The sequence below is a fragment of the Ostrea edulis genome, chromosome 1, assembly GCF_947568905.1.
Source record: "Ostrea edulis chromosome 1, xbOstEdul1.1, whole genome shotgun sequence".
Taxonomy (NCBI): domain Eukaryota; kingdom Metazoa; phylum Mollusca; class Bivalvia; order Ostreida; family Ostreidae; genus Ostrea; species Ostrea edulis.
Window position 1 is genome coordinate 61900879 of NC_079164.1, and position 22809 is coordinate 61923687.

The 22809-nt window shown below is 33.4% G+C and overlaps 1 protein-coding gene and 1 long non-coding RNA gene across 2 annotated transcripts in view; one reads left to right on the forward strand and one right to left on the reverse strand.

The window, feature by feature from the left end:
- Positions 1-10390, reverse strand: part of LOC125648412 (glycogen-binding subunit 76A-like) — a 16571-nt gene extending 6181 nt beyond the window's left edge. Inside the window, exons 1-2 of the mRNA XM_056155829.1 lie at positions 9328-10390; positions 8012-9232 (exon numbers count right to left, since the gene is read on the reverse strand). The gene's annotated coding sequence lies outside the window, so the exon portion shown is untranslated. The remainder of the gene's footprint in view (positions 1-8011; positions 9233-9327) is intronic.
- LOC125648458 (uncharacterized) lies at positions 3033-21291 on the forward strand. The gene is made up of 2 exons (XR_007360310.2): positions 3033-3416; positions 20257-21291. It is a non-coding gene; the product is annotated as an uncharacterized LOC125648458 (long non-coding RNA).
- Positions 21292-22809: the final 1518 nt, after the last annotated feature.

The following is a 22809-nucleotide window of genomic DNA, read 5'->3' on the forward strand; positions in this document are numbered from 1 at the left end:
TACACGAATCTACTAGATCTAGTACAACATGATAACATATATTTCATCCTTATTTTAGTCTTAATTCTATATAAGATATCAAAATAACCACAATTTGACAAAGTTATTGTTGCCAAAGGTGTTCCCAAAACGGGTACACAATATATGTCTACATATTTTTGTTTGCATTTGGGATATATTCAAACTAAACAAAGTTTACATTTGGCCTGCAATGCTCCATCGTCGCAAACCATGGCTTTCAATCCACACATGCTCCCTCAAAAATCGACGATGGAGATTGTCCCGTGGAGCCCGTAACCTGGCCGTATATACATCGCCTTCCGTGCAATGACAGGCGGTGACTGAGATTTCCCTACGGAATCACGGACTCTGTGGTCTCTACAAAAGCCCGTAGCCTGTCCACACGCCGTTCAAAGCATTGCACGATTTCCGCAAGATCATTTTGAGGAAGTGCGCTGATCGAATAGTATCGACGGAACCCACGGGTTTTCTCTCCGTTTCAATGATCGGACAACAAACGCATGATATTTTTTAGGCATTTGGGGGGGATTAATCGTAAGGATATTGCATTCGGAAAGCTCTCGCACATTTCCGTGAGATGCTTGTTAAGGTGTGGGACTATTATATAACTGCACGGTGTTCGAACAATTTTCTCACAAGCACCGTACGGATTTTGGGATATAAGTAGGACTTAGTCGCAGTCTTAATGCTTTTCTCATCAAAATTTGTCCGACGTTTGTCAGTTTTTGTTTACGTAAATATTTTTTACCGCTTCGGTCCTATTGAAAAACATTTCCAGGTGCTCTGTGAGGATTTTTTCAATGGCCAAATCATGCAATAATCGCAGACTGGTTTGAATCATTTCTATCAAAGGAGAAGGCAGGATGAGGGTTACGTATGACCCACATTTTGAGAAGTCATAATAGGCAGAAATGTAGATCATCACTTTGTAACCCAGATCGAAACTTGTACCGATTTTAGAATTTGACACATTCCAAGTTAACAGGAAGATCACAAAGTTACGGCAATGAAAATTACAAAATTTTCTAATTTTTAAAACCAAAAATTAAGAAATTTTAAGTCTATTTTGCTGCAGAAAATATTGAGAACACACCTGCCTATCTATCAGACTTGTATGTATCAGCTGCAAATGGTGTAAAAGTGGTATAATTATATAGGCATACACGTGCTCGATGTTTTCCAAATCAATATTTTGAAAATATATATGCCGTTTTCTTCTGAAATCCTAAATTTGCCCATAATCGTGAAATATTAAGTTTTACAAAGACACCATCTTGAAATAAGTTTTACTGGGTTTCACGATTTTAAGTCTATTTTAAAATTAAAGGAGGTACTCTACATCGTCATAATGGTTGACTTCATTTTAAAACATGGATGAAAATATAAATACCAGCAATATTTGTCTTATTCATTTAGAAAATTATCGCCTGACAAGAGTAGCTCAGTACGTTAGCACGTTGACTCTTGAACTGTAGATCGCGGGTTCAAGTCCAGCAGGGTTTGGGTTTTTTTCTTTCCAGATTGCTTTCAACTAAAACTGCATTTTTTGACTAAATAAAGTAAATATGAAAGTTTTCACTTTCAAAATATTGTTGTACATATCTTCCATTTTTCATCCATTTCAAATTTCTCTGGTGTAGCATACCTCCTTTAAGTGAAAGTGGGGGCTAGATGGGGCCATAATCCTATACCTTATCTGAAGACTAAATAACATTTCTCATTTCAGATACCTACTGGTATATGCATACATGTATATATTCAGGTACCATATGATCATGTACTCTTTTCTAACACTACAAAAACAAATACACATGCACATGAATGCATTAATTGAACCTATGTTGATATTGTGCTTCAAAAGCATAAATGCTTTAAAAAGATTAAAATAGAGGCAGCCCGGGGCGGCCACTCCCCTTTTAAACTTATATATTTCAAACAGGCTCCTTAAAAATCGACCAAATTGTTCTAAATTCTTTCATTAACCGATACGAGACTATGACCTAAAAAAATGTAAACAAGCGTTGTTTTCACCGCTAAAAATAGACATTCAATGGAATGCGTGAGAAAACACACGTAGACAGATTTACAACAAACAAATAAAAATAACACTTAAGTGAATAATTGCACGACAGTTCTTTATCATTTAATATTATTTGAGAAAAATAAAATTCCATGAATAGAAAATTAGGACATCTTTCTAACAGTAGGAAATAATGTTATCTGAATATTGCAACATCATTTAAACACACGAATTTAAAAATTGTGATGGTGTTTGGTTTTGAATAAAAGTGTAGTCTTTGCGCAAATAATTTACTGATCTCAATCAGTCTCGGTAATTTGTAATGACCCAGGGTTTGTAAATCGAAATTCTTTAGATTTGGTAACTACGCAATAAATTTAGATTTCACCAGGAGAGATTGAAGTGCGCAGTTTAGAATTTGTTCCCGTAACACTTAGAATATAGATATTTCACTATATATTTTCTATCATATGCTTTTTCTGAATTTGGCGGCTGTATACCAAGCTGTTGTTAAAACAACGATAATTTAGGTTTTACTGATGCTTTTAAAATTTGTCTTTTTGTAACATACTTAATTAATGTATTACCATTAAAAAGATCGTCAATTTCTATAAAATCCGCTGGTCCCTGTAATCATCAATGATTGGCTGAATTTCAGATTCAGAAGGAATGATTTCTGTTCATGATATTAGCTTTGAGAATTTTTGTGCTCTTAGACTTGGAGCGGTTTTAAAGCCCACCTTTTTAATCTACAATATTTGCGAATGAAATGAAAATAACTTGATTTTTACCGTACTTAATTAATCGAAATCAATTAAGTACAGAAATTACAGTATTTAACCCGAATAGGAAACAATAAATAACCAACTCCGAAGAGAGAAGTAAACTTGACTAACAAACACTACTTTGGTACTAGTGCTTTCAGTATACTATCTTCGGTATCATATTTCTGTTGTCTATAATTTAAACAGTTGCACCTTTCGTTTTTTTTATTTCTTTTTCATTATCTTTTGGATTACAACATTATAATTATATAATGATAATTAAGTCACACACCATTTCTTTTTTACGGAGAACATCTGATAAAGACGTAACTGCGTATTTTCAGCAATTGCGATGTTTCACACTCACGTGTTCAATTCAAGAGAGACGTAAAATATCTATACCCGAAATACAACGCAAAAACGTAAGCTGGGATGCAAAAGCAAACTGTGTCAAATGTTCATTTCATTTACACCGGTCGATGTAGGAGGGTGTGCTGAAAAGCTATATGTTCTTTAGTGTGCATTCTGCAGTCCTGCAAATTTTACTGGATTTGTTTTAAATCTCTGATGTGAATTATATTCGTAAAGGAATATATCTTGAGCGCTTTGTGGTAAGTTCAGTCGAAGCAATCTTCAAAAACCCTGATAGAATTTACATTTACGAATATATTACAGTTTATCGCATTTTCAACAGTGAAATACTGTACATAGTTTATTCATTGAATAAAAAACGATATTTTCACATCTTCATAGTGTGAAGATAACAGCCAGAACTAGTGAAATCAAAGTTGCCTCATTGTTAAAATGTATTGATTTATATTTTTTCATTTTTCATGGCGTACTATATTTTCTGCGAAGATTTGAAAATACATGAGGGTATGAACTGCGACGCTTCACGCCGGCGTACTTCATGAAGTGCGCATTAGCGCTTCATGAAAAGTAACCCGATGTGACGTTGCAGTTCATATCAAACCCGCATGGATTTTCAAAATTCTTATTTGTACAATATACTTTCATTTTTGTGGAAATTTCCAGCCGTTGAAAGTAGAAGTATTATATTTATCACGATTCATACCATATACACACTGTTCACAACTGCATCGCATTCATGAGGAAATGTCTATCATTGCAATTTGTACAGATATCAAAGGCAAAGCAAATTGGAAACGTAGCTTTATAAGTCAATAAAGAGAATAGCTAAAAGGGGTGAAAGAAAAACCGAAGAATATGTAATAAACAGAAAAGTATTGGTGTTGGATATATAATTCATTTCACTAGTGAGACGGAATTTTTAAAACTATTTTTTTCTCGTATATCCTCTGTATATCACGTCCCTGTAATTACATAATGTATACTGTATTTATCGAATGCTTGAAAGGTCTTAACACTTTGTTCAAGCAGAAATAGCCGTTTTCTGAGTTTAGAAAATTGAGGCCTAAATATGGTATATAGTGAAGTCGTTCCAAAATAATGGAATTTTATTGCGAATTACAATTTATCAAACAACTTACACGAAAACTTACAAAAGAACGGGTTCCAGGCCGGGAGATAGGTTTGTGTTGGATAGAGGCCGTCAGGTGGACAGCAGGCACGTAAAATCGGGGAGTGGGGGGTGGGCACTCACTTTTTTGACAATTACCATGATTTGTTACTTGTAATGTAAATGAAAAATATACATTGAGTCCTCCACTGTTTACCGAAGTATGAGCATTAATAGTACATGTAGTAGTCGCCCCCTCCCCCACGTTTTAAGAACATGAATTATGGAAAAATATTACTTTAGAAACAGTCATAGTAGAAGACTATAACACCCACCCCAACGAATTAGGGTTTTGAAGATGGGGTGAAACATGGTTTTTTTTAATACTTGTCAGGGTTTCTTTATGAAGCCAACTCTGACCACATAGAAAAACGATGGTACGTGTCTGGACAGTCAGCGAGAGTGCCAGGTTTACAGTCCGACAGTTGACATAGCACGATAGGAGGGTCTAAGTGTTGTACAGTTAATGCAGTATTCAGGGTTCAGGTTGTCTGACAAGGTGTATTACATGGATTAAAATTGTCGACAACTTTAATCCTTGTAACACACCCTGTCATGCGTTCTACAAGGGTTAGGGTTTTCATTTTATGCAGGTCACAAAGGTTAGGGCTTTTATTTTATGCAGGTTACAAGGGTTGGGGTTTTCATTCTATGCAGGTTACAAGGGTTGGGGTTCTCATTCGAGGCAGCATTCAAGTCCATGTAGTATACAAGATAAGCTTTGTCAATCTATTCGGTATACAAGGTTATCAGCTTAGGTGGTATACAAAAGTCAGGGTTATCAGTCTAAGTGACGCCGTGGGGATTCGGGTTACAATAGGTCCTCAGTACCCCTTATTTGTCGCAAGAGGCGACTTCATGGGGCAGTCCCTCGGATGAGACCGCACAAACCTAGGCCCCGGGTCACAACAGGTGTGTCACGATAAAGATCCCTCCCTGCTCAAAGACTGTAAGCGTCGAGCATAGGCCTAAATTTTGCAGCCCTTCACCGGAAATGATGACATCTCCATATGAGTGAAAGATTCTCGAGAGGGACGTTAAACAATATATAATCAATCAATCTAGGTGTTATACAAGGGTGAGGATTGTCAGTCCAGGCGTTATACAAGAGTTAGGCTTGTCAGTCCAGGCGTGATACAAGAGTTAAGCTTGTCAGTCTAGGCGTTATACACTGGTTAGGCTTGTCAGTCTAGGCGTTATACAAGAGTTAGGCTTGTCAGTTTAGGCGTTATACAAGGGCTGGGCTTGTTATACAAGGGTTAGAACTATCAGTTTAGGGTTGTTAATCTATATGCGATGCACAATAGTTTTCAACGTAACAATATTTTTTTTTACTTCTCATTACAAAAATGTTTGGGAAATTATAGAAACGTTCTTGAAAAAGCTATACCTTCTTAATTAAAATGATATAGACTCCTTCCAGTCAGTCAAAATGTTCGGTCAGGAAGTAGTTTTTACTTCCTTAAGAACTTATAAGAAGGAAATTAAACATACAATTTGCACTGTTCTTGCATATTTGGCATACAATACAAAATCCCTAATATCACAGTTTTTATCATATTTTCTGAACATTATATTTGTTATGCATTTGTATTAAATAATGAAAATGTTCTCCCATAATACACAATTTGTATATAAAAAAAAAAACCTTTCATAACTTACCCTTGATGAATGAAATTTTGCTAAACATGCCCATCAATGATTGAAATACGTAATTAAGAATCATGGCACGTGAAAAAGACTTTTAGCATTGGTCAATGTAAAACATTCTTATCCAATATCTTAAGGAAAATTTCCTCTACTAATGTGACTGTTACTATTCAGTCTTTTGTCATTGTTCAAAGGTATCCCTACACAGTAATGCCCTGTTTCTAAAAATACATAACATACAGGAAGTTAAACACAAAGAATAATTTGAGGTTATATTTACTACACTTTCCTTCAGCTCTTGTCTAGATCATGTTATACATAATATACATTTACATTACATACGTTTATTCCCATATATTTATAAAAAAAAATCTCTGGAAGAGTCCAGTCCTATCCATTATCATTATGATCCATTATGATTATATTTTTGTTGATCCATACGTCACATCCCGAGTCTAAAAAGAGCGCATTAGTGAAACTTGTGTAAAGCGCCCTCTGGTAAAAGAAAGGTTCAATATTCAAATGTGTTTTCCGGAGTTGATGGTGTCTACCTGCTTTAATATTATTTTGAGGGGGTGGATCAATGATACTGACAACAGACGTGCGTGTTGTGGCGTACATGAATGTAAACACTAATTTGTACTTTTCATTATACTAAGTAATTGTTAAATATGACTTTCTACAAAGATGTTTGCAAATTACTCATTCTTTAAATGTTGATGTTAAGTAAATTATTGTGGCTCACTACATCAGTACAAAATAATAAGTATATAGGTAAAAAAAAAAAAAAAAGACAGAAAATATGCAATTTGGGATTTTAAATATATAATTTTCAAAAATGTATTTTAATAATTATGAACAAAAGACTCCAGGAGATCTGAACTCGGGATCTGTCGGTCACTTAGCCTATACTTTTTTATCCACTGAGCTACGATGATAGAGAAATAAATCGATCAATATGAATAATTTCACAAAACATTTAAATCGCCATCTTGTGCCGTAGTGTCACAAATACATGTAGTATAAGTTTTGGTGTAATGAGCTTCCTTAAATTTATAGAAATTTGTCTGTTTTATGTTGTAGAGCGTTTTACATTTGTCCATGTCTAACATGTTTTAATCAATTCTAAAGATTATAAACCAAATTCCATTTTGTACAAAGCAATCTTTCTTGCAGTAAACACTTTTAAAATGTTCAGAATGATGGCTGAGAGCACTGTAAAATCATGTCCTTAGTTAAGGTTCTTTATTAGCAAAATTGGGTTGATTTCTTCTACATGTCTTGCCAACACTACAACACGTCACTGTCACGTGTTATAAAGGCTAGATCAAATCAAGCCAGTTTGACTGAGAAGAATTTTTATTCTTAACAACGTGAATTTCTTTTCTTTCGAAAAGAAAACACCATACAACTTATTATTCGAGGAATGTTTTGAAGGGAACATGCTTGACAGGAAAGGATACATTTGTCTAAATAATCTATATATGTATTCATGATATTTCTGTCTTGCAATGTTACCGGAAATACCAAGATTGATTGCCCTTTCCAAATTTAATCTAAAATATAACATATATTATCACTTTCACTAACTAAACTGTACCTTGCACGAAACAATATTATGATTTTCTATTGATTTTTTTCCAATTTCTTTTCATTATTTTATGAACATTTCATAAATGATGACATGCAAAATATTAAAGATGGCGTCTGTTTTGTTTAGCCTACATTTTACGATGAACACTTGTAACTTTGCCAATACATGTATATGCAAATATAATTATGCAATATCTCCCTTTATACTACATCTTTTTTTAAACAAATTGATATTTCATACATTTCACAGATTTTTGGTTTGAGTAGCCAATTTGTCCCATTATTTTTGGCTAGTCCTTTACAAGTCTTTAATGTAGGCTTAACAATAAGGACGCTTTCCAAAGAATGCATACTACTATTGCTTTGCAAACATTCATATACAATAGAAATGTTAGAATTAGAATATATAAAATGTTGTTTTACCTGTTTATAGAATATTCTGCAAGAGTTGCCGACGTTCAGTACATGCTCCCCGACCTAAATCATTTGCATAGTGATCTGATACACAAGATATATAATGTGCAGATGTAAGAATACATGGTCGTTTGTGTATTGTATTTTTGTTGCTTTAGAAAATTTGCGGTCATTTAACATGAATATAAGGGTTGATAAACATTTGAGGAGTAAAGTCATTTGAGAATTTTGTTCTGGTCAGCCGCTATCACTATAAGTAAACATGCATTCCTCATACATGTATGCTACATAAAACTTGACTAAATGTAAATTATTGACAAATGAGTTTATTCTGACATACATCTCCTTCTAATAACAATAGCTCATCCTTTTATTGTCGTTACATGTAGAAATATTACTTTTTTGCAAATAATTACGATCGTTATTATTATTTCATGTTATTTTCATTTGTCAATTTTTTTTTTATTGCGAAAAGAACAATTGCGTCATCTTAGAATAAAATGTCTATAAACAAGGTATTGCTTTTAATAACCTTCATTGAATGGGACTACTTTTTGTGTGATACCATTTTGCATTGTAGCTTCTTTTGACTTATGCGACGGAAAATTACTGGCACAAAAAATCCTTGACCTAGAATAATAATAGGTGCGATCGTTTTACGTATATTACTAGCATTTTCATATTTTAACATTTTTTTCCCTTGAAAGCTTGAATTTTGTATAAGTATTTCATTCATTCAATTAACAGTGAATAATTTATACTGAACTCTGAAAGAGTTGTATGTGTACTATATTTTACATTCTCGTTCAGATATAAGTGAATTCTTATGCGTACAAATTGTATATTTCTGTAAAAATCTGTGTATATTGTAATGAATGTAGATAGCAAGATACCTACAAAAAACACTCATTTCTTTTAAGGTGAAACTTTTGTTGCATTATCAACTTGTTTGGAAGTCATATTACTATTATCTGAGTCTTTCTTTGGAAATTTTATAACTATAACTTGAAATTTTGTTTTTATAACTATAACCCGAATCTTTCTTCGGAATTTTTATAGCTATAATCTGAATCTTTGTTTAGAATTTTTATAACTATAACCTGAATCTTTGTTTGTAATTTTTATAGCTATAATCTGAATCTTTGTTTTAGAATTTTTATAACTATAACTTGAATCTTTGTTTTTATAACTATAACCCGAATCTTTGTTTAGAATTTTTATATCTATAACCTGATTCTTTGTTTAGAAGTTTTATAACTATAACTTGAATCTTTGTTTTTATAACTATAACCCGAATCTTTCTTTGGAATTTTTATAGCTATAACCTGATTCATTGTTTAGAATTTTTATAACTATAACTTGAATCTTTGTTTTTATAACTATAACCCGAATCTTTCTTTGGAATTTTTATAGCTATAATCTGAATCTTTGTTTTAGAATTTTTATAACCTAACTTGAATCTTTGTTTTTATAACTATAACCCGAATCTTTGTTTGGAATTTTTATAGCTATAACCTGATTCTTTGTTTAGAAGTTTTATAACTATAACTTGAATCTTTGTTTTTATAACTATAACCCGAATCTTTGTTTGGAATTTTTATAGCTATAACCTGAATCTTTGTTTAGAATTTTTATAACTATAACCTTTTTATAGTTACATTCTATGCGCTAGGAATTTTTATAGCTATAATCTGAATCCTTGAGTGGATTTCTTCTAACTATAATCTTACTCCTTATATTTATTATCTTGATCCCTGTTTAATATTTTTTATAAATTGGACTGTTAAATGTCAATTTTTGGTATATTGTTGGTTTTGAAATTTTAAAGCATATTTATACTATTGTCCTTTTTCAAATGTAGTGTTTAATGGTGCGCTAGTGCAATTTCTGTTTACATTTTAATCAAAACAATCACAAGTAGTTGATAACATAGAAATACTCTGTTTGAAACATGCATATTATCTATATTCCAACATACTTATTAATAAGGAAAAAATGAGTAGGGAACAAATGGCGGAATTGAGAGAGAGAGAGAGAGAGAGAGAGAGAGAGAGAGAGAGAATCTAGAATCTAGATATTAACAGTATGAAAACATGTACATGTATATCTACAATGATATGTTGATATGATATTATAATATTCACGATGTATGCTCCTCTGTGGTCCCATTACACTATTTGCTCTGGGATTCAATTCAATGAAGCAAACAAGTTCGTCGTACAGTAAGATGTGGATTGTTCTGCGAGATCGCCATCATCACATTGATTTTTCATTATTATCTATCAGCACAGTTTCATTGTTTCTCAAGGACAACGAAACAAGATTTCGGTTCTATGGAGCTAATTAGTTTTGCAAGTACATGGAATGCATTTGTTGAAAGATTGAAAAAAAAAATTAACCTTTCTTGCACTCGGGTTTTTTTTTTTTTTTTTTTTTGGTCATTTTGTTATATAATTCCATGGGTTTTTTTATAATCTGATATTTTGTATTGGTATTGTTATATCATTATATGTTTTCTTACATTTTGATATTTTGTCGTGATTGTATGGGGTTTTATATCCAGATATTTGTCGTCATTTTATTAAATAATGGTATGGATTTTTATATCCTGATATTTGTCCTGATTTTGTTATATATATATGCATGGGTTTTGCATTCCGATATTTGTCGTGATTTTCTTATATATACATGTATATGGGTTTTTACATTCAGATATTTGTCGTGATTTTCTTATATATACATGTATATGGGTCTTTACATTCAGATATTTGTCGTGATTTTCTTATATATGTATATGTTTTTATATTGTGATATTTGACGTGACTTTGTTATATATGTATGGGTTTTTACATTCTGATATTTGACGTGACTTTGCTATATATGTATGGGGCTTTACATAAGATATTTGTCGTGATTTTGTTATATTTGTATGGGTTTTTACATTCAGATATTTGTCGTGATTTTGTTATATATGTATGGGGCTTTACATTCAGATATTTGTCGTGATTTTGTTATATATGTATGGGTTTTTACATTCAGATATTTGTCGTAATTTTGTTATATATGTATGGGTCTTTATATTCTGATATTTGTCGTGATTTTGTTATATATGTATGGATTTTTACATTCTGATATTTGTCGTGATTTTGTTATATATGTATGGGGCTTTACATTCACATATTTGTTGTGCTTTTGTTATATAAATATGGGGTTTTACATTCTGATATTTGTCGTGATTTTGTTATATATGTATGGGGTTTTACATTAAGGTATTTGTCATGATTTTGTTATATATGTATGGGTTTTTACATTCAGATATTTGTCGTGATTTTGTTATATGATGTATGGGTTTTTACATTCAGATATTTGTCGTAATTTTGTTATATGTGTATATGGGTTTTTACATTCAGATATTTGTCATGATTTTGTTATATATGTATGGGGTTTTACATTCAGATATTTGTCGTGATTTTGTTATATATGTACTGGGCTTTATATTCTGATGTTTGTCGTGATTTTGTTATATATGTAAGACGCCAAAGTGCGATGGGACTCCAAAGTGCGATGGTCACGCCAAACCCCGATGGTCTGCGCCAAACCCCGATGGTGTGACACGCCAAACCCCGATGGTCTGACACGCCAAAGTGCGATGGTGTGGCACGCCGAAATCCATTGGTTTGTGTTGTGGTACAGACTGTACCAACCGTGTGTTGTTTCACTAAAATATCAATGCAAAATCCATGCATAAAAAATAAGAAGTTCAACTTATTTCATTACCGCGAAATCGTATAGAATGTTTTGCATTATAGCATATTCCCAGAATCTTATTACGTGTACGTCACAAATAATAAATAATCATGAATTAAAGAATGTTTGGGCGAAGATAGCTCGACAACAAATGTACTTTGCCGTTCTCACTATCCCCAACCTTGTATACCTTGCCATTGCTATCGTCCGTGTTGCATTTCTTTGGTATTTTGAAAGACGTTAAGAATGACGTTACAATGACGTGACGTCACAAACGTTACTGAACTCCGCACCATCGGACTTTGGCGTGGCCATCGCACTTTGGCGTCCGTAACGTTAGCAAACCATCGCACTTTGGCTCAGACCATCGTACTTTGGAGCGACCATCGCACTTTGGAGCGACCATCGTACTTTAGAGTCTTACATATATGTATGGGGTTGTACATTCTAATGTTTGACGTGACTTTGTTCTATAATGGGGCTTTATATTCAGATATTTGTCATGTTTTTGTTTATATGTATGGGGCTTTACATTCAGATATTTGTTGTGCTTTTGTTATATATGTATGGGGCTTTACATTCAGATATTTGTCGTGACTTTGTTATATATGTATGGGTTTTTACATTCAGATATTTGTCGTGATTTTGTTACATGACTGTGTGATTTCTTTATTATGAACCTGTTTTATTTGTGATTTTGTGGCGGTATAGTATTTTTGGCCGTTCTTGGCACACTGATTTTGACTGTGGATTACTCCGTTTACTTGATCAAAACATAGGGATCACGGTGGGTGTGATCGATCGACAGGTGATGCTTAATCTTCCTAGACACTTGATCCCACATATATGTCCAGGGGTCCGTGTTTGCCCAACTCTTATTTTGTATAACTTATAGCAGTTATGAGATTTATCAGTTTGTTATCTTCACGTTGTATTAATTCAATTCCTGTGGTAAAATAATTCCATTTCAAAATGTAAGGCTATGAATGTATACAAATGCCTTGTTATTCTTACGATGCAAAAATTTGTAGGAATGATATTAGTATAAAAACCATCGATACATACTTTTAAATTATAACTTATACGGACGCATTTATCTGTTGTATTTTCCATTTGCTCTCTTTGCCTCTTGTATTTTACTATTCTTAAAAACGTGTACTTATTGTATTTTCATTTTTAATACCTGTACCTGTTGTATTTTCCCTTTGATCTCTGTATCTGTTGCATTTCCTTCTACTATCTCTGTCTGTTTTATTCTATTTTCATACACCCGTATTATGGTATGGCGTCGTCCGTCTGTCCGGACCTTGTGGGCAAAATACAAAATGAAAAGTAATCTCCAGGATCTTACAATTTGGTACATTTAATCACCATGATGAGAGGAAGATGCTTATTGTTTCTCAAGGTCAATGTCAAGATCGTAGTATCACTTACATGTAGTAGGAAAATCTTGCAGCCAGTATACAGACTGAACCGTAAGTCCAGGATCTTACAACTTGATACATTTGATCACCATGATGAGAGGAAGATGCATATTGTTTTTCAAGGTCAAGGTCGTAGTATCAGTTAAAAGGAAAACCTTGCAGGCAGAATACAGACCGAACTATTGGAGGTAGAACCGTCAAACTTGGTACATATACTACTCATGCCAAGTGGAGGACGCCTTTTGTTCTTCAAGGTCAGAAATCAAAGGTTAAGGTCGTAGTATCGCTAAGTAGGAAAACTTTGTAGGCAAGATCTAGACCAAACCGTAAGGTCAAGGATCTTACAACTTGGTACATTTGATCACCATGATAAGAGAAAGATGTCTAATGTGTCAAGGTCAAAGGTCAAGGTTGTAGTATCATTTCGTAGAAAAACATTGTTTTCGTTACGGATACAGACATTGCCCTCAAATTTAGTACGTCACAAGCTTCCTCTCGGAGGAATATAAGTTCATTTTGCATTTCATCTGGATTGGTGCACCATGACCTACTTTAGGGGTAGAAATAGGTCAAAAAGTTTTTCAGGTATTTTTTCTGTTATGAATATAGATGTTACTCTGAAATTTTGTCGCAACATCCTTCTCAGATAAATACATAATCAGTCCACATTTCAACTTGATCGATGCACCGTGAACTACTTTAGTGCTTAAAGTAGGTCAAATAGTTTTCTGGACTTTCTCATCATGGATGCAGATATTGCACTGAAAGTCTAATGGGGTTATATTGCACCATTTGCACCGATATAGGAACAAAATGAAAATATGTCTGTTGTATATGTACCTTGATACCTGTGTCTGTTATAGTTTCCTTTCGATTTCTGTATTTGTTGTATATTCCTTTTGATATAAATGTACCTGTATTTGTTATATATTCCTTTTGATTCCTGTATATGTTATATATTCCTTTTGATTCCTGTATTTGTTGTATATTCATTTTGATTCCTGTATTTGTTTTTGTGTAATCCTTTTGATTCCTGAATTTGTTGTATATTAATCCTTTAGATACCTGTATTTGTTGTATATTCCTTTAGATACCTGTATTTGTTGTATATTCGTTTTGATACCTGTATTTGTTGTATATTCCTTTTGAATCCTGTATTCGTTGTATATTCCTTTTGATTTCTGTATTTGTTGTATATTCATTTTGATACCTGTATTTGTTGTATATTCATTTTGATACCTGTATTTGTTGTATATTCCTTTTGATTCCTGTATTTGTTGTTGTATATTCCTTTTGATACCTGTATTTGTTGTTGTATATTCCTTTTGAATCCTGTATTCGTTGTATATTCCTTTTGATTTCTGTATTTGTTGTATATTCATTTTGATACCTGTATTTGTTGTATATTCATTTTGATACCTGTATTTGTTGTATATTCATTTTGATACCTGTATTTGTTGTATATTCATTTTGATACCTGTATTCATTGTATATTCCTTTTGATTCCTGTATTTGTTGTATATTCCTTTTGATTCCTGTATTTGTTGTTGTATATTTCTTTTGAATCCTGTATTCGTTGTATATTCCTTTTGATTTCTGTATTTGTTGTATATTCATTTTGATACCTGTATTTGTTGTATATTCATTTTGATACCTGTATTTGTTGTATATTCCTTTTGATTCCTGTATTTGTTGTTGTATATTCCTTTTGATACCTGTATTTGTTGTTGTATATTCCTTTTGATACCTGTATTTGTTGTTGTATATTCCTTTTGATTCCTGTATTTGTTGTATATTCCTTTTGATACCTGTATTTGTTGTTGTATATTCCTTTTGATACCTGTATTTGTTGTTGTATATTCCTTTTGATTCCTGTATTTGTTGTATATTCCTTTTGATTTCTGTATTTGTTGTATATTCCTTTTGATTCCTGTATTTGTTGTATATTCCTTTTGAATCCTGTATTTGTTGTATATTCATTTTGATTCCTGTATTTGTTGTTGTATATTCCTTTTGATACCTGTATTTGTTGTATATTCCTTTTGATTCCTGTATTTGTTGTTGTATATTCCTTTTGAATCCTGTATTTGTTGTATATTCCTTTTGATTCCTGTATTTGTTGTTGTATATTCCTTTTGATACCTGTATTTGTTGTATATTCATTTTGATTCCTGTATTTGTTGTGTATTCCTTTTGATATCTGTATTTGTTGTATATTCCTTTTGATTCTTGTATTTGTTATATATTCCTTTTGATATCTTAAATTTTTGCATTTCCTCTCGATCTCTCTGTTGTATCATCACTTTTGTTTGTTCCTGTATCTGCTGTGTCATCATTATTTATTCCTGTATCTGCTGTGTCATCATTTTTTGTTCCTGTATCTGCTGTGTCATCATTGTTTGTTCCTGTATCTGCTGTGTCATCAATTTTATGCCCCGAGATCGAAGATCGGGGGGCATATTGTTTTTGTCCTGTCTGTCATTCTGTAATTCTGTCATTCTGTCTGAAACTTTAACCTTGCTAATAACTTTTGAACAGTAGGTGCTAAAGATTTGATATTTCACATGAGTATTCCTTGTGACAAGACATTTCCGTGGGTACTAAACCTTTTGACCTTGACATTTGACCCAAAAAATTGACATTGGTCATAACTTCTAAATGGTAAATATTAGAGCTTTCATACTGCGCATCAGCATTTCTTGTGACAATATATTCCTATTGGTACCAAGATATTTGTCCTTGTGACCTTGGCCATCTTTGGAATTGGCCATTATCGGTGGCATTTGTGTTTCACAAGCACATCTTGTTTGTTCCTGTATCTGCTGTGTCATCATTATTTATTCCTGTATCTGCTGTGTCAATTTTTAATTCCTGTATCTGCTGTGTCATCATTTTTTCCCCTGTATTTGCTGTGTCATCATTTTTTATTCCTGTATCTGCTGTGTCATTTTTTAATTCCTGTATCTGCTGTGTCATCATTATTTATTCCTGTATCTGCTGTGTCATCATTTTTTATTCCTGTATCTGCTGTGTCATCATTTTTTATTCCTGAATCTGCTGTGTCATCATTTTTTATTCCTGCATCTGCTGTGTCATCATTTTTTATTCCTGTATTTGCTGTGTCATCATTTTTTTATTTCTATATCTGCTGTGTCATCATTTTTTGTTCCTGTATCTGCTGTGTCATCATTTTTTATTCCTGAATCTGCTGTGTCATCATTTTTTATTCCTGCATCTGCTGTGTCATCATTGTTTATTCCTGTATCTGCTGTGTCATCATTTTTTGTTCCTGTATCTGCTGTGTCATCATTTTTAGCCGAGTTGCAACGAAGTTGAACTCGGCTATTGTTTTGGTGATGCGGGCGGGCGGGCGATCGGGCGGTTGGGCGTCAACAATTGGTTTCCGGATGATAACTCGAAAAGTTTACAATCTAATCAAATGAAACTTTGAAATATTGTTGGGTACTAAGTAAAGAAGACCCCTTTTGATTTTGGAGGAAAATGGTCAAAGGTCAAGGTCACAGTGACCGAAAATAGAATGAAAATTTCAGAAAAATTTGGTTTCCGGATGATAACTCAGAAAGTTTAAATCCGAATCAAACGAAACTTTGATATATTGTTGGGTACCAGCTAAGAAAGACCCCTGTTGATTTTGGAGAGAAAGGTCAAAGGTCAAGGTCACAGTGACCGAATATAGAATAAAAATTTCAGAAATATTTGGTTTCCGGATGATAACTCAGAAAGTTTAAATCCGAATCAAATGATCCTTAAAGATATTGTTATGTACCAGGCAAGGAAGACTCCTATTGATTTTGCAGAAAATCAAAGGTCAAGGTCACAGTGACAGAAAATGGATTTAAAATTCCCCCAAAAAAATTTGGTTTCCGGAGGATAATTCGAAATTTTTTAATTTGAATCAAATGAAACTTGGATATATTGTTGGATACCAGCAAAGCAAGGCCCATATTGATTTTGGAGAAAAATGTCAAAGGTCAAGGTCACAGTGACCGAAAAGAGGTTGAAAACTTCAGACAAATATGGTTTCTGGACAGTAACTCGAAAAGTTTAAAACTGAAATTAGTTCTTCACAATTATAAATATGCCACATCATTCCTGACTTTACAATGTATCCCATACAACTCGGCTCAGGCACTCCTAAGTGCATATATTGATTTTATTTATTCCTGTATCTGCTGTGTCATCATTCTGCTGTGTCATCATTTTTTGTTCCTGTATCTGGACATGTCGTAAATCGCTCCGCCTTTAACATTGATTGGCAAGCTTAAAAACCAAAAACTTAGTATGCGGTGTAAATACGTTTGTAGCTTTAGTGTAGTTGAAGTGCTAGGTGTAGTTTTTGTTGTTTTGTTATTATTCTTTGTTAATATTGGCCACATTATGTAAATCTTTTCGTTTGTCCTGAAGAAGGGACAGGTCGTCCCGAAAATTTGACAATCTGGTTGATCGTGTCGTTGGTCATTTTAGTGCTTTTTAAAACATTTTTGTTACACAATCCTTTGTCTTTTTAGGCTTTTATATAGAAGAAAGTCCACTTATAGTGAAAAGGTTACCTGTAGGTGTCCAATAAGTTGACAATTGCTGTCCATTATTTTTAAGAACGGACAGATACTGTCCGTTCTTAAAAATAATGGACAGTAATTGTCAACTTATTGGACAGTGCCAGGTAAACTCAATAACTTATTAGACGTCTACAGGTAGGCTGAATATAAGACAAAGACAATACATTTGTCAAAAAGATACACATTTTATTTTAAATTCCCTACAAGTAAGAATCAACACAAATATCGGAAAAATCACTGAAACACTTAAAAACGATATTTCCCTTTAGTAGAATTCTCTGCTTCAACTCGTAAGATTCACAATTTTTTAATTCCATTAGCCATTACTATGCAAGGTGAAGATAACGAACAGTGATCAATCTCATAACTCCTACAAGCAATACAAAATAGATAGTTCGGCAAACACGGACCCCTGGACACACCAGAGGTATATCGCATCAAAACTTAAATTTGAAAGACATATTTCCATAGGTATTTGAATTTTGTTAGATTCAAAGGCACATTCCAAAATTTCTTCACAACGCTTTTTTATGTTTTCTTTATTAACATATCCTAATTCTGAATTATTATTTTCGCTTTCATGAATAATTTCATTTCACGAGATAGGCGTATTGGGTTCTTTTGGCTGGCGTTAATAATTTCCCCATCCAAATATTCGAAAACACAATGCTTTTCAGATCAAAATTTGACTCCATAACATTCTCACCCTCCATATTCAGAATATAACACATATTTACAGTACTTTCACTAAAATCCTTAAATTTTGATCGTGCAATGAAAATGCTCTCCCCATCAGAGGAGGACATGTTGATATGGCTCAGTACTATAGAAAGAGTGAATATAAAACCTGCAGTAGAAGACTACTCACCTGACACTGTCCAATAAGTGAACAAAAGAAACAGAATTCTACGCAAGACTGGTTATATTGTCAGACTATTCAAAATAGCTTTATTCATAATTATCATTGTCAATGGGTTTACCTGAGTTTGTCCATTCTTAGAACAAAAGATGTAATGTTTAAGTAGGATATAAGCCTCAAACTGTCCATTCTGTGAGAGAAAGAACTGATCGAGGCCCGTACTGAGAGAAAGAACTGGCCTCGATCAGTTCTTTCTCTCACAGAATGGACAGTTTGATGTTTATATCCTTTACGTATAAAGTGACAAGGTCTCATAAAACCAAGATATACGTGTATGTAAGAAATATAATGTAAACTATAATTTTAGTATAGTGGTTCCTGGTAACCATTATAAATTCATTATGAAATTACTACACTCTGTTTGATCCAATGTTCATAAAACACATTTGTCATAGTATACTGTTTGCTAGTACGTGTAATTCCTTAATCGCGAAGAAAAATTAATGTAGTGTACAGTGTATGTTAAAAATATAAATCACCTAACCTAAGACAATAATCCAAAACGACTGAAATTATCTCGTTAACAAATTAAGACTATTGGCAATAGAATGTACGAGCATCTACAGGTAGTAAAAGATGACTCCACTAAAAGAATGAGTCTGCAAAAATGTGTGGACAATGGCAGCAAAATATTTTTGATATCAAAAAGTCGTGATACATGTGGTGTATATTATTGTTCTTTTTTTAAAATGTATTATTTTTGTATTTTAAACACATACATACAAACATACAACTGTAATCTACATTCACACTTAAATTACTCTGTGCACCTTCTGCATCCACAACAATAACAATGAATTATATATGTACATACATATACACGTACATATATACATATACACACATATTCAAAGGTAAAGGTGTATATTATTTAGCGATGACAGATTTAATACTGGACCATGGTCAATCTGTGAGTCTCATCTCTGTATGAGCAAGAGGATTCGGGTGAGCCAATCTGATAAAAATCAGACCCTAGTGTCGTTCGTTGTGAATACCTCACACACTACAAGCACAAGATGTGATAATCTACAGTACATATAACATCAGATTATTGATTTCATTTGTTTTTGCACTTTTGTATAAACATCCTTGGTATAGTTGAGTTTTTATTGCTTCCGAGTATTAGAATATTAGGATCGGGAACGGATATTATACAAATGTTTGCACGTGGCACTCCAGAATTTTACTTTATTCGTGTAGAGGTCACCAGCTGCAGGTGAAGTGCCACAAATTTTGACCGATACATGGCGATTACGGCCGTATTAACAATGGGGGTTCTTTATCGTGCCAACGCCTATCTTGACACAGGACCTCCGTTTCATAGGTCGTATCTAAAAGACTTTCAATTCTAATGCTGGCCGCTTGATGAATAGATAGTCGCTACATGTATGTCTTAGGCTTGACGTGGTGCCGGGATTGAGAATCGAACCTGTGAAGTTGTCGCCCTAACTACTAGGCCACCGCAAGCGGTCCATACTATAAAGTAGACATTTCAAAAATTATTTGAAGTGATTTTACATGCATGCAGTTTATAATCATCGAAAATAGGTTCAAACAAAATATAAACAAGATCATGCTTCACAGAGAGCAGTCACGTGAAGATACAAGGAAGATCATAAAATTGATAAAGATGTCTCCACACTGACCTTCAAGAGAATAAAAAGCCATTTTCCGAGCATGCGGTTTGTGTGACTTACTCTTTAGGATGAAAGGAGCAGCTTTCCATAGTGTTCTGTAGAAATACCTAGGTCTTTAAGAGGTATAGGAGAAAAGTACAATATGTAAAGGAACGGAACCGGAAATGAGATACAAAATTCGAGGCCTTGCATTTCCTATCTGATATTTTCTTGGTGAAACAGTAGTCTGTGAAGGTCGAAATCATACCTGATGCGCGGTATGACACTACAGAAACACATTAGATGTGGTTCATATGGGAGATGACGTGACTGCACATTTGATACAGACAAGGAAGTAGGTTTATCCAGAAAGTTTAGTAACCTCCCCATCCCTGCAAACGAAGTTTGGAGCATATCAGAATACCCAGTCCGCCCGTCTGTCTGTTGGCATATTTTGTCTGCGTTTCTTCTCTTTTGCCATAATGATATTAGATGCAAATAATTTGATGGTGATATGTGATTGGATATAACTTGTAGTTCAATAATGTGGTGTGTGATTGGATATAACTTGTAGTTCAATAATGTGATGGTGATATGTGATTGAATATAACATGTAGTTCAATAATGTGATGGTGATATGTGATTGGATATAACTTGTTGTTCAATAATGTGATGGTGATATGTGATTGGATATAACTTGTAGTTCAATAATGTGATGGTGATATGTGACTGGGTATAACTTGTAGTTCAATAATGTGATGGTGATATGTGATTGGATATAACTTGTTGTTCAATAATTTGATGGTGATATGTGATTGGATATAACTTGTTGTTCAATAATTTGATGGTGATATGTGATTGGATATAACTAGGGCATAACCATTTGGATAGGATAGGGAGATGATGGGCATGTAAAAATAATGTGAAGAAAATTTAGAACTGTCTGTTCGCAGAATGTATTTTACCTTATATAGAAGACTTGCATTAAATTAAGATAAAACAATTAGATATTTATATCGTTTTCGATTATGAGAACACACAAACACAAAAAAGAATACACTAATTATATATTTACATGTATTTCGTCGTATCATGAGGTTAAATCATTGATCAAACCCCTGGTCACGCTAAAAGTCTCTGTTGTTCAGGTTCCACTTTATGATATTGTTATTATTATTATTATTATATATATATATATATATATATATATATATATATATATAGCAAAACTGAAAAAAATAAAACGCAACCTCTCTTAAATTTAGATGACAAAAATATTACAATTCCGTGTGCTTGTTTTTGGAAAATTCAAATTTATGACACTTTCTTCATACAGCGTATTTCCTTAGTTCTGCATTCTATGTATATACAGATGACTTGTGCGAATTGACTCACCCTATCATCTTACATGCACCTATTTATCTCCACCTTCCCCACTTCCTACATACTCTCTCACCATATCCCCACCTTCCCTACTTCCTTTTTACCCTCTCACTACATCCCCGCCGTCTCTACGTCTTTCTCATCCTCTTACTACATCCCCACCTTCTCTACTTCCTTCTTACCCTCTCACTACATCCTCGACTTCCGTGCTTCTTTCTTACATTCTCACTACCTCCCCTATTTCCTTCATATCCTCTCACTGCATCCCCGTCTTCCCTAATTCCTTCTTACACTCTCAGGAAGATAAGATATCTTATATGTTTTAAAAAGATATATATATATATCTTGGTATCTTTGAAATAAAGAAGTCCTTAATGAAGTCCTAAAATTTTGCTTTATCATAAATCTATTTACATCCCTTCGCCAATCTAATTAAAATTAGATCCTATGATCCGCTCATCTACTATCGCTACACATACATGTAACTACACATACATGTAACTACACATACCTTGTAGCGATAGTAGATGAGCGGATCAGGGGATCTAATTTTAATTAGATTGATCCCATCGCATATAATCTTGCATATTTTTAGTAAATGAATACTGAATATAGAATAGTAAATAAGATATCTTTATAGAGGAATAAATATAAATGTGGCGTGCCATAGTCATAGCTAGGGCGATTACAATCGTAACTACTCGACTGTTTCCGTAAGCGCATATGAACCGGTTACGGAAAAGGACGAGCGCGTGATCCGATTGAGGGCGTATATCAAACTCACTGTCAAGGCCTCATTACCAATCGTAGTCTCATTCAACCCAATCTGATTAAAATAAGATCTTTGATCCGCTCCGTTATTGTTATGTCACTACACAACATGTCGTCCTCTGATGGACAGAGCATTGCACAATCAAAATTTAAGGATTTTAATGAAAATATTACAAATATTATCTTAAAGAGTGTTATATTCTAGATATGGAGTGTGTAGCGACATAACAATAACAGAGCGGATCAAAGATCTTATTTTAATCAGATTGCATTCAACCAGACACTCGGCTGTCTCCGCAAATCTCCGACAAGCTCGTCGGATATTTACGGAGAAAGCAGAGCGTCTGGTTGCACGAGACTATACCAA